Below are 12413 nucleotides of genomic sequence, written 5' to 3'. Positions count from 1 at the left end.
ATTAACACTTGTTTTTGTAGGCCTAAGGTTTAGAAGTATTGGTTGGTTTTTAAGACCAAACGTATTATTAATTATTTTTGCTTTGTTGTCTGATCCAAGGTGCAGGTTAATCAAAATTGTTAAATACCATTTCTTTTTTCTTAGAATAAGCGTTAAAAACACCATTTAAAAATTAAGATAACTTAATTTGTCATAAAGCTCTATAAAACTGCTAATAGTTGCAAAATCCACGTGAGTTGAAATATCGTCACAGTTTGTGTTCCAATTAAGGAATAAAAGCAAACAATAATTTCCATACCAAAACGTGAGAACTCTAGATTTCAGTCAAAGATAAGTTTACACGGGGATAAACTGTTATGCCTTGTTACAATAAAGTAAAGTCAAGATAGCCATTAACAGTTATACGCAAATAAAATTTCTTTAATAATCACTAAGATTAGTTTAAGTATATCTTAAACGTGATATTCCAATTCCTTGACAATTTTATCATATGTATATCTAATATATAAACAATTATTCTAATTGCCTGATATAATTCTGATCGCGGTAGGTGTGTGTATGTGTATGTGTGTATAAACATATATATGCATATATGTAATATGTATATATATATATATATATATATATAATACGTGTAAATATATGTAAGTGTATGTGTGTGTACGTGCATTATGTGTAATGTATATATATGTATAGGTTGCAGTCGGAATAGCATTAGGTCAACCGAAGAAATTCATTTTTAATAACTAATATTAATTATACAAAAACTTAAGTTTATTAATAGTAAGAACCTAACTAAATAGTAAGAAAGATGTACCAAATAAATATGCTTAAGAATATTATGTAAAAGATAAACGTTATAATTTAAAATAGTTCAATAAAATTGAATTACTCATAGATAGTTAAAAAAAAAAAAACATAGTACAAAATAAATTAGGATAGATAAAACGTATTTGTATATAATTTCCTTTAATTAATGGTTATATCATTAATTAAAGGAAATTATATACAAATACGCAATTCACAACATTAAAATATATCATAATACATATGTCATAAATTTACTTAATAAATAGCATTATCCTCCTCTCTCCTACTTTTGCTGTGCCCGACAGGGTCCATAATGAGCTGTGAACCTAGTTATAATTTACCACCTATGTAACATTATGGTATGCAATAAAGATTTACTTTACTTTACATAGAACAACAGCCTCATAAATCCGCTCTTGTATAACTATTGCGTGGGTTACAAATGTGGTATACTGTCATCGTTACGTTACTATATTCCGAGAAAGGTACTGTTATTGGAAAAGTAGATGCAACTGTTTATCTTCGTACCGCGAGATTAATCGCTTAAAATCCAAGCAAGAAATGATGCAGTGTTCGTAATCGAGAACACGACGTACATTTTATTACTTCGAGTGTGATGGTGAGTAGAGACAGCAGAAAAAGTCTATGAACAATCAGATTTAGAAGCTCATGAATACTTGTATTAAGGCTGGGGTAAAAAGTAGCTTAAATACCAGACTTAGACAAAACAAACCGTTTTTTTACCAATATTTGCTGTTTTAAAATCAGATTTCGTTCATTAGCTTTTATTGCTGACCGTACGAATACGGCTTCGTGTAACAAATCTTACAACTCCGTTGATCGTATTAGTCGAAATTAAATCAAGTGATTGCAATAAAAAATATGTATCTCACGATTTGTATCCGTGTTAAGAAAGCGGTATCAGTAGTAGAATTTTATTGCTTCAAACGATGCTTGTAAAAATATTACACTGTAATAACAGTTCAAGATACGATACTCTAGTTTTGCATTTGACATCTTAACAAATGTTAAAAAAATAAATCATTTGCTACATTATAATAAAATCGTTGTTTGACTAACCCAGTCAAATCCTGATGTTTTAGCGACTTTGTATGCCAGTCTTCATACTAAATAATTTTATTTGATTTTATTCAGGAGTTTCTTTTTTTTTGTTTCAAAACAATTTTTACTGTGTCTACTTACTATCAGTAATTATTTGACAGGAATTCATGTAATAGTTTTTTTTTATCGATTTTGCGGACCAAATTGCACAAAACCTGAACAAAACAAAAAGTGTCATCTTGACCGTTTTAATGACATTCATAATCACGAACACGTAAGAAGAGGTGAAGCAGACGCCGCACATAACTGTGCGTAACCACATATTGCAAACGATATGAGCTCCTAAGCAATAAACTTGCAATTATATATCAACCATTAGCGCTAAAGAGTGATTAAATTAATACTTTACGAAGACGGAAGTTAGTCACTGCATCAATTACTGTGGAATGCCTTGGTCTGGTCTGGCTAGACCTAGCCAGGTCAGGTCTGGTCTGAACAGACGAGTGATAACAACCGGTTTGCTATCATTACTTACCGTAATCCAACTAATGTTTGCGTAACATAATAAATGCAAGTTTTATTATAGCAATCGTTTCCTTGAATCCTTGCAACATTGAGAAATAGAAGGAAGTGATACTCAGTGTACGGATTTGTGCCACCATTAGGAGGTGATGATCAACCTTACAACCTTACCCTATTATCATCTCATCATCATCACAGCCTACAGCTGTCCAGTGCTGGACATAGGCCTCTCCATATCTAACCTTACCCTATACAGATAGATTTTAATCCAGTATTCAAATGAATCAGAAAATACATTTTTCTTTCCTTTATTGTTTTTACATGTAGAATAGTAGAATTTATTTTTTACGCGTTCAATAGACATCAACGAGCAAAAGGAGAGTTATTTCGACACTACAACAGCAGTATAAGGGTACTTCCCTCCACTTGTCCATGTTCCATGTTTGATCCGGTTTTAAAATCAAAGAGGCTACTCTGACGACATTGGTTGTAAATACAGCCTGTTATTAAACAGAAGCTCCATTGATTACGGCCAGTCATTCACGTTCAATTTTGATAGATGGAACTGGTTTAAGTCGCTCTATAATTTTCAACGATACAGAGTTGAAATGAAAATTGTGAGTTATAACGAATTAACTGACGACAGAAATAGATTGCGGAAAAGGATGATATATTTTATATACTGTATTGATTTTCTTTAACGATCACTTGAAGTTTTTACTTAATATAAGTTGCAAGTCAGATTATCAGTTGTCTTTGCATCCAGGGCTAGCACGGCCACCCACCCGACCACGTTTTTGAATCTACATATTCTTAGAACTAAACAATATCCACATACATAAATTGATAAATATTTTACAAAGACATGAGTTCTAAGCATTTCAGTGCATTTTACGATGTTTCTCACAACGCGATACCGTATACAAAATATTATGTTTTCATATCAACCATCACGACTGGAGCCAAGGTGGGCTCCCGCGGCGTATTACAATGCAAATGTTAGATGGCCTGAGTTAGTTGCCATGGCAACCGCATTTGCCATGGAAACGGGAGCTCTACTATTATATCTAAAAGATACGAGGTACATTCTCATAACAATTAGTTTTATCGTCAGGGAAATGGTACGTACTGTACTCAAGCGTTAAAATTATTCCACAAATGATTCCGCAATGAATTAAAAAAAGAATCTATCTTTTTTCATAATCAAAAGAAGTTTTTTATTTTATTTAATATATCGACTTTCATATTTAGCGGTATACAATAAAGTGGAAACAAAAAGGTTTCGATCAATTTGTGTGGAGCTTTGTAATATTTGACATTTTTTACCGACGCGTTCATTTGATAACCAAAATATTTTAATACGCACCATAACTGTTACATTGACATTGTTAGCTAACGGTACACAATTGTTGGAGTCTAATAGAATATTTTAACACATTGTGTGAATTTTTAAATACGGTTGATACCTTTGTTCTGTCATGTGATTATTACTAATGTGCACATTCAAATTTTAGATAATAAACCAAAACAGTTAATGACCTTTTGTCAATGAGAGACCAAAATTAAAAATTAAATTTTACTTTTTAATTAAAATAAATCACGGCCACAGACAAATAGCTTGATATCGAAGCTGTATTCCTTTTTTCAAGTTAAATTATAAGAAAAAACATAATAAAAATACATATTGAATATCTGACTACATTGAGTAGTAACAATGTAAAAATACCGACGAATTAATTATGGTTTTTTTTGACAAGTACTCAAGTCGATTCCACTACAATTATACATGAAGGCTGAAAAATGCTCATTCTTTTTAGATAGTCACATAAAATAAGGAGTCAAGTATCATATATCTATAACGATTTAAGACTCTACTCACCTCGCAGGTACTTATTTAACGCGCAATGAATAACTATAATTTAAAGTTTTTGTTTTTACACTAACAAGGTTGTTCAAACATTTTTATCTGCTAACATCTAGTAATTACAATAGTGGTTATACGAAACGTTTACAATAAACACGTAACTAGTAACCACTTATTCTACTTTTCACCACTTTAAATAAACGAATATTTGCACGCGACAGAGTTCTATAGCCGTAATCATTAGTTTTATCTCTGTGACTCATCTAGTCGTTTGTTATTACATACTTACATACCCGCCGTGACTCAATTATAAAGGCAACCTTCGGGTCACTGGGTTGGGCAAGTTTTAGTAGGAAATTGCAATTCCATGATGGAATTTGGTCCAGAGAGCCTACCACAATCTCTCCAAGTAATGTTGTGGAAGAGGCCGCTCTATACCGTGTATTGCGTTGTCACGTTTCCACAAATTTACTATTACTTAAAGACGTGGTGTTAGGTCTCGTTCGTGGTTAGTTCATTATGCTTTAATTAATTTTCATTTGTATTACGTTTCATTGACTGATTATAAAGGTATTACTTACAGGGTTTTAAAATAAATCCTATCATGAAATGCCAATACGGCGCTGCAAATTATTCTATTGTTTTGAAAATTAACTGTAACAGGGAATAATTTGAATTTAGAACACACAAGATGATAAGAAATGGCATCCAAACTAGATCACATGTTTAGGAGCTACAGCTAAGGTGCAACAGACATACTAATAGCTTATAACCCTCCTCTTTTTGCGTCGGATTTTATAAATAAGTCATTCACCGACTATAGGACAAAACATAAAGCTTTTCAATAAACCAATCATTAATTAAAAGTATTCGCTAAACAGAAAAGAGGACCACTTTATCACTTGTCTATACAAGAATGAAAATGTCAAGCAGCAACATATTATTATCATTTACAATCAACCGATGCCTATAGAGAATTTAATAAGGAGGGTTTATTACTCTGTCCATTGATTGTAACAGTGGATAATTGATGTTTGTTCTACAGGTAATAACATAATAGATACTCTATAAATGTCTACACTTATACAAGCCGTATTTTCACTTAAGCATGTAAGGATAGGAAATTGTCCGACAACATCGAACGATCAATTAATAAATTTAGTAGTCGTATATTTGTCCTATGTGGCTTGAATGTTTGTGAAACCCCCGCGACACAATTAACAACAAATTGAAAATGTTAAATCCGACACAGGGATTAAATTACTTAGCGCGAGAGACGTTTTTTTTAAGTTGTTTTAAACTGTTGTTCTAAACTTTGGTACTGAATCAGAAAATTAATTGTATACTAAGGTATCGACAGTTTTAGCATGTAAGCCAAATTTTGCCTAAAACTATTCATTACAAGTTGCACATTACTCACTACTTCTATTGCCCGAATTGCCCAAATATACGATTCGGACGATTTTACCGTGAGGACGATAATCACAACAACTGTTGTTTTTAAAAATAAATATTAAAAAAAAGGCCCATAACTAAAAAAAAGTTTTCATTACATCTTTTATCACACAATTAACGCTTACAACTTAATGGTGAAATGCAGCGATCTTATCTAACTTGACTTGTTTAAACAAATTCTACGTCGTCAATTGTTTTTTATGGTGACTCTAAATGTGTTAGTTGGCTTCATATGGTTCAGTAAGATGTTAACTCAATTTAAGATGTGTAGTCATTTGAATAAACGGTCTCATGTTACATTTATTGAATACATTTGAATAAATGCATTCGTTAATGGGATGTTGGATTGGTCGATATTTACTATGGAACCGTGGTTTGTGAAAACATCGATGTACTGTTTCTTATTAATAAAACTAGATTCTTATGTTCAATTGTTTTTTTTTTCTATAAGTGCATTTGTTTTTACTTTACATGAGGCTTTGACTGTTTTAATGGGTAGAGGAGGTTTTTCTAAATTTTTGCAGTATTATTATTTTGTTTGTTTTAATTTAATGATAAACGGTAAAACAAAATGTGATATGCAATATACATTTTATAGTGTATATTGCATATCATCAATGTTGCTATGTAATATGGAAGGTTTAATATTTATTGGAAAACTTGTCTCATTAATAAGCTATTAATTAAAGTTATAATACTTATCTTGATAACATTTCTATTGGTCGGAAATATCCTGTACATCTCAAGTTGCCGCCAATGCACTAATACATTTCCTCATTGACATAACTGTTACGACCGATCGTAATATTGAAAATAGCAAAGCTAATAGCTACAATTAGTGCCTACATCATCACTTCAGAAATCACCTCTCTAGGTATAAGCGAAGTGCAGAGCTTTAAGAAAAACTCTTGTATTTATGAATAAGTCTATAATTTCGGGGTGAATGTCTTTTGTAAAAATCAAAGATTGTGAGTCGGAGATTGAACACAAGCCCACCACTAATTCTTAAAGCAAGAAAGTTGCAAATGTGGGAGTGAGAGAACGCTATACACGTTGTAGGGCAGCGTCACTTTTTCACATGAGAAGTCTTGTTTTAAGATGCAGTGGTAGGCCCTCAGAGTGCCAATCAAATTAAGTACTACATGTGTAAGACTTATTTAGGACAAGTCGACTCCGCGACTGATTGGCTGTTGGCAGGACTGCATTTTTTTTTATTCTTAAGTTTATCATTACACTGGCGCCTACGTTTACTTCAAAAGTAAATTACCCTCTATAATTACACTTGGCCGTCGCAAAAACGTTGATCTAGGAGTAAACAACTTTGATATTAGACTATGTTATATGTGGTCTACGGTATAAAGCTACCGTTAAGTCCAAGCTCAAATTAAGAAAAAAAGTTCTTTAAGTAAAAGTATTGATAAAAAACTCTGATACTCAAAATCTCTCATGTTTTAAAATAAATTGCCGCCCACATTTTTCTAAAATGATTCAGATTAAATAATTTCACAAATAACTGTCACTCAACTCAGGCCTAAAGCATTCGGCCTCATACTTACCGTATTTTATTACAATCGCCTCCATAAACGAAAAGAAAGTGCATTCACTTATGTGCGAAAAGGTGTAAAGGGAAGTATTAGTCGTATACCGTACAATCGATTCTTAAATATCTAGGTTAAAGTCTTTGCCTTACAAAATTCATCGTGACGTATCGAAAAATAACGTGAGTGTTTACCGTGACTTTAAAAGATCATAAACATTTTCGACACCTACTTACTAATTGAAAAATCACATACATGTGTACCAGATTTCAGGGATTGCAAACATTTTTTCATGTCGGAAAATAACATAACGTGCAGTTTCCATTATACCAGGAATCACAAACATTTACTAAACTTACCTCACACAAATGCTTTGCATCTCGAACGTAACTCACAATTTCTTCATTATTGAAATTGTTTCGCGTTCCGTTCGCACGAGGCGGGTAAGCACTTCAACTGTCATTTCCTATGTAAATAGCACTTGCGGTATTGACGCAAACAGTTTGAATGAACTTGAGTTTATTTAATCAATTCTTAGCAAAAAGCATCGTCGCCTAACATTACCGCACAAGAAATGGAACTGACGGAAATTACTTGCCGTTTGCGGCGCTTCTTAGCTTTAATACCTTTGATGCTTATTAACATACTTCTTGCCTAATGCACCTGCGAACCTAAGAATTAAAATCATTTTAATCTGAATAATGGTAATAACACTTTATATTACAATCGTACTCTCATTTAAGGCACGTAAATATGTAAATACAGCGTCATTTAAAACCTTTTATGCATTTCGTGAGTACAAATATTCATATTTGATTTAAAAAGTGGAACACTACATTCCATGGAGACGAGTTATGGTCACCCTACAATTGAAAACGGGGTAAATATACAAGTAAGACTATTAAACAAACAGTGAGTATGAGCGACTTGACACTTGAACCGTGTCCAAGCAAGTAGTGTGCACAAACATTGAATGTGGTGGATGCAAACGGGCTCTCGAACGTTTACGAGTGGCGTGTCACTCGAGATGTATGGAGTGCAACTGTGACGGCACTCGGGAATACTATGCATATTTTGTGGAATAGTATTAGTAACACTGCACTGGGCATTATCTGACCACAATACAGCACAAATGATTAACATACCTATACACAGCAGGTGTAATGAAAAACAAAAAAAACACTATGTGTACATTAGGGATTACAGTATTGAAAACGTTCTTAAGTTTAAAGAATCAATGAGTAATATTTCGTTTCGGGAAGTGTATGAAGAACAGAATCTCAATTCCGCTTATAACAATTTCTTCGACATTATGGTCTTATTTTACAACCTATGCTTTCCTAAAGTAAGAGTTCAATATTGTTATAGGAAAAAAAATACAAACTGGATTACTAAAGGTTTGAGGATGAGTTGTAAAACGAAAAGATTTTTACGCTTTAAATACTACAAACATAATTCTTCAACAAATAAAATACACTTTAAAAAATATTCCAGAATTTTACGACGTTGCATTGATTTATCAATTAAGTTTACGAACGACAAAGAAATTAAAAAAGGGAAAAACATTTGTAAGTCATCGTGGAAACTTATTAAGAGAGAAACCGAGGGTTATTCTAGCCAAAATTTTATAACCAACATTATTAACAATGGACAAATCATTAATAACCCGAAAGATATAGCTAGAATTTTCAACGAATATTTGATACGTTCAACTAACTCGAATAATATTAGTATAGGTACTAAAGTAGAAATGAATTGTAATAGTATTTTTCTAAGGCCGTTTGATACTAATGCTATGTATTACATCATAATGTCCTTGAAGAATACAACATCGGTTGGTTATGATGACATTGCTACGAAAATTCTCAAAGCAAGTGCAGTTGAATTAGCTCCAGTTTTAACTCATTTAATTAACCTTTCATTTACCGAAGGCTGCTTCCCAGACTGTCTAAAGTTATCCATAGTAAAACCAATATATAAAAAGGGGGACAAATACTCAGTTGAAAACTATAGACCTATTACTATAATTCCCGTAATATCTAAGATATTTGAAATTTCCATGTCAAAACGTATAATCGAATTTGTTGAAAAGAATAAGATTCTGAAGAGTGAACAGTATGGATTCCAAAAACATAAATCGACTACGATGGCATGCTTTAACCTTATGTCACGCGTAATTGATAATGTAGACGCGGGAAATACGACGACTGTTATTTTTTTTGATATGAGCAAAGCTTTTGACTTTGTCTCACACCGAATATTGTTAAAAAAAATAGAAGCTTATGGTATTCGTGGAACCGCATTAACTTGGTTGGAATCATATTTGAGTAATCGTAAGCAGTGTGTTGAGATTAGTCACATAAATAAGTCGCAAACGTTGGAAGCCGTTCATTCAGATTACAAAACTAACAATTATGGTGTTCCACAAGGAAGTGTGTTAGGCCCACTTCTTTTTTTACTTTATATTAATGATCTACCAGACATAACTCAATATCCTTGTACTTTATTTGCTGATGACATTTCTTTAATTATGACTACTAATTCTAATGATATTGACAAATTTAACACTGACATTAATACAACAATTGACTCCATAATAACATGGCTGGACGATAACAATTTACATGTAAATTTGACTAAAACGAAATTTATTCAATTCAGCACCTATGGTCGCAAAGACAAAAACTTGAATATCACTTGTCGGCATGTCGAAATAGAAGAAGTAAACGAGATGAGATTCTTGGGAGTAATATTGGACAAGAATATAAATTGGAAAAGTCACGTAAACAATGTATGCAGTAAACTGAATCGTTTTGTCTATGTCCTAGCTAAATTAAGAAAGATATCTGCTCAAAGCACAGTCCTTACCGCCTATCATGGCTATGTAACTTCGGTGCTCAACTACGGGATAATACTTTGGGGAAATTCCACTGACGTGAACAAAGCATTCGTAGCGCAAAAAAAGTGCATCAGAGCCATATGTGGTGAACCACCCTGGATATCTTGCAAACCCATATTTAAAAAGTTAAAATTGCTTACACTACCTTGTATGTACATATTTGAAATTGCAAAGTTTGTCAAGTTAAATCGCCATATCTTTAAAACGGCGAGTGATATATTTCCAAGAAACACCAGAAATCCAGACAGAATTGTACTGCCGAGAATCCCTAAAACTCAACTGTATAAAAATAATTGTTTGGCTATTAGTGGCTTTATATATAATAAGATACCTAGAGAAATAAAAGAACTTCCATATAAATTATTCATAAAAAATCTAAAAGGATGGTTGATAGAAAAATCTTTTTATTCTGTATCCGAATTCTTGGAAAGGCCATTATAGTACTTTAATTATGAATGTTGTGTAGTAGTATTATCATCAATTCTGTGTAAATAAATTTGACATAATAATGTAATAATATTTAAGTTGAAAGTAATATCTATAATTTTAATGTAAAACTTAGAAAAATGGATGGCAACAATGATGGCAATATTTTAACACTTTTCTTGTAAAGTCAATAATTTATAATGTTTGCATGCCCTATAAAGGCAGAATATTATGTACTGTTCAACCTAAAAATTTAACATCTTATGTATGCACTATATTCTTGCAAATAAAATGAATTTGAATTTGAATTTGAATACTGTTAAGTGAAAAGCAATCTTCGCTTAACATTATAAGGTTGATTTTTGTAATTGTGGTTACAGCATAATCGTTGTCTATTTTCTATTTGTACAGAAAGTACGAGGTGCAATTGGAGCAATTTATAAATAATCGATAAATTCCTAATCACAAAATGACATGTCTTAGTTAAATTTATAATTTATTAGAAACATCATACATTCTAAAACCACATCAAAGGCCAAGATCTAAATAACAAATGACTGTAATAAGGTAACTTAATATAACTTACGCCTGACCTAGCAACAACCGGGCCAGCCACGTTTCCGCAACTAGATCAATGTAATAGTAACAATCAATCGACTGAATCGATTTAATATATTCTCGATAAAATAATAATCGATTCTCTAAGTAAAAACTTTATGAAAATCAATTTTCATTACTATAACGATGATTATCGAAAATATTATCACAATAAATAAAGTTGTTTAATAGATAACGGCAGGTGATGAATGTGATGGCCACGCATTTTTCTCGGTGCAGGTAAACGTCGCAAACCGTTTGATCTGCACATAAATTGTAAAAAGTGAAGGCTGGTTCAGACAGGATTCATTGCTCCTTTAGTGACTTGATTTATTGGCAGTAAGTGTATATGTAATGCTGCTACCTAGTTAGGTTATGGTGTAAGAGAATTGAATCGGACTGAGTTAATTGATTTTTATCATTAGGTCCGGTAATTACTTTGCAAGAAACAAAAATCTTCTACAAAATACTTCTATTTGTAATTTTCTGTCATTTTGTTGAGTTCTGAACAATTGTCCGCGTACTGAACCTATGTTTCTAAAACCCGTCAGAATGACATTTAAATCAATGACAATGTATAGTTGTCAGCAACCACCTCCCTATACCACCCAATCCAACTTGCATTTAACAAGAAAGATGCTGCTCTACGCCATGTAGTACACTCGTTTTGTCAACTGAACTGGTCCTAGGTACGGCCCATCTAAGACATGGCCCCGGGCATTTGTGACGTACCTTCGCATAACTCTCCCAAGCTCATAACTCTTCAGACTAGCTGTATGGGTTAGTGTTAGTACATAAAATCAGTGCAACCACTTCAACATTCAACATCCCGTTTCACCTAAACAAGATCGATTTCTTGCCTCTTACAAAACTCTAACAGTATCGATACCAAACGCGTCATGGTCTCATGGACCATTCGCGTAATGTTACGCTTAAAGGGAACATCCAAGTCACCAGCACTTTTACCGTCTTTATGATGCCTTTTAAAGATAGAAGCATAGATGGTATCGTTGGCTCCAATGTCAGATCGATATTAATTGAAGAATGTTCGGCTACTAGTCTTATCGAAGTTTATAAGACAGCTACATGAAAGCCTTTTTATGTACCTGAAGAAGCAAGTTATGGTAATGTTAATAAAAAAATAATTGCAAATATTTCTTAAAGTATTAAATAATGCTATAAAATTATTGAATAACATATTATTCCAAGAAATATACACTTCCTTGCTAGTACATATGCT

The 12413-nt window shown here is 32.5% G+C and overlaps 2 protein-coding genes across 3 annotated transcripts in view; one reads left to right on the top strand and one right to left on the bottom strand.

Moving 5' to 3' along the window:
• Positions 1-12413, bottom strand: part of LOC113503609 (elongation factor-like GTPase 1) — a 116480-nt gene that overhangs the window by 57089 nt on the left and 46978 nt on the right. The gene's annotated exons all lie outside the window — the stretch shown is intronic.
• The window catches only part of LOC113503610, a 68132-nt gene that overhangs the window by 14840 nt on the left and 40879 nt on the right, over positions 1-12413 (top strand). The window lies entirely within an intron of this gene.

Source organism: Trichoplusia ni, chromosome 19, assembly GCF_003590095.1.
Source record: "Trichoplusia ni isolate ovarian cell line Hi5 chromosome 19, tn1, whole genome shotgun sequence".
Classification (NCBI taxonomy): Eukaryota; Metazoa; Arthropoda; class Insecta; order Lepidoptera; family Noctuidae; genus Trichoplusia; species Trichoplusia ni.
This window is presented reverse-complemented; position numbering and strand designations above follow the sequence as displayed.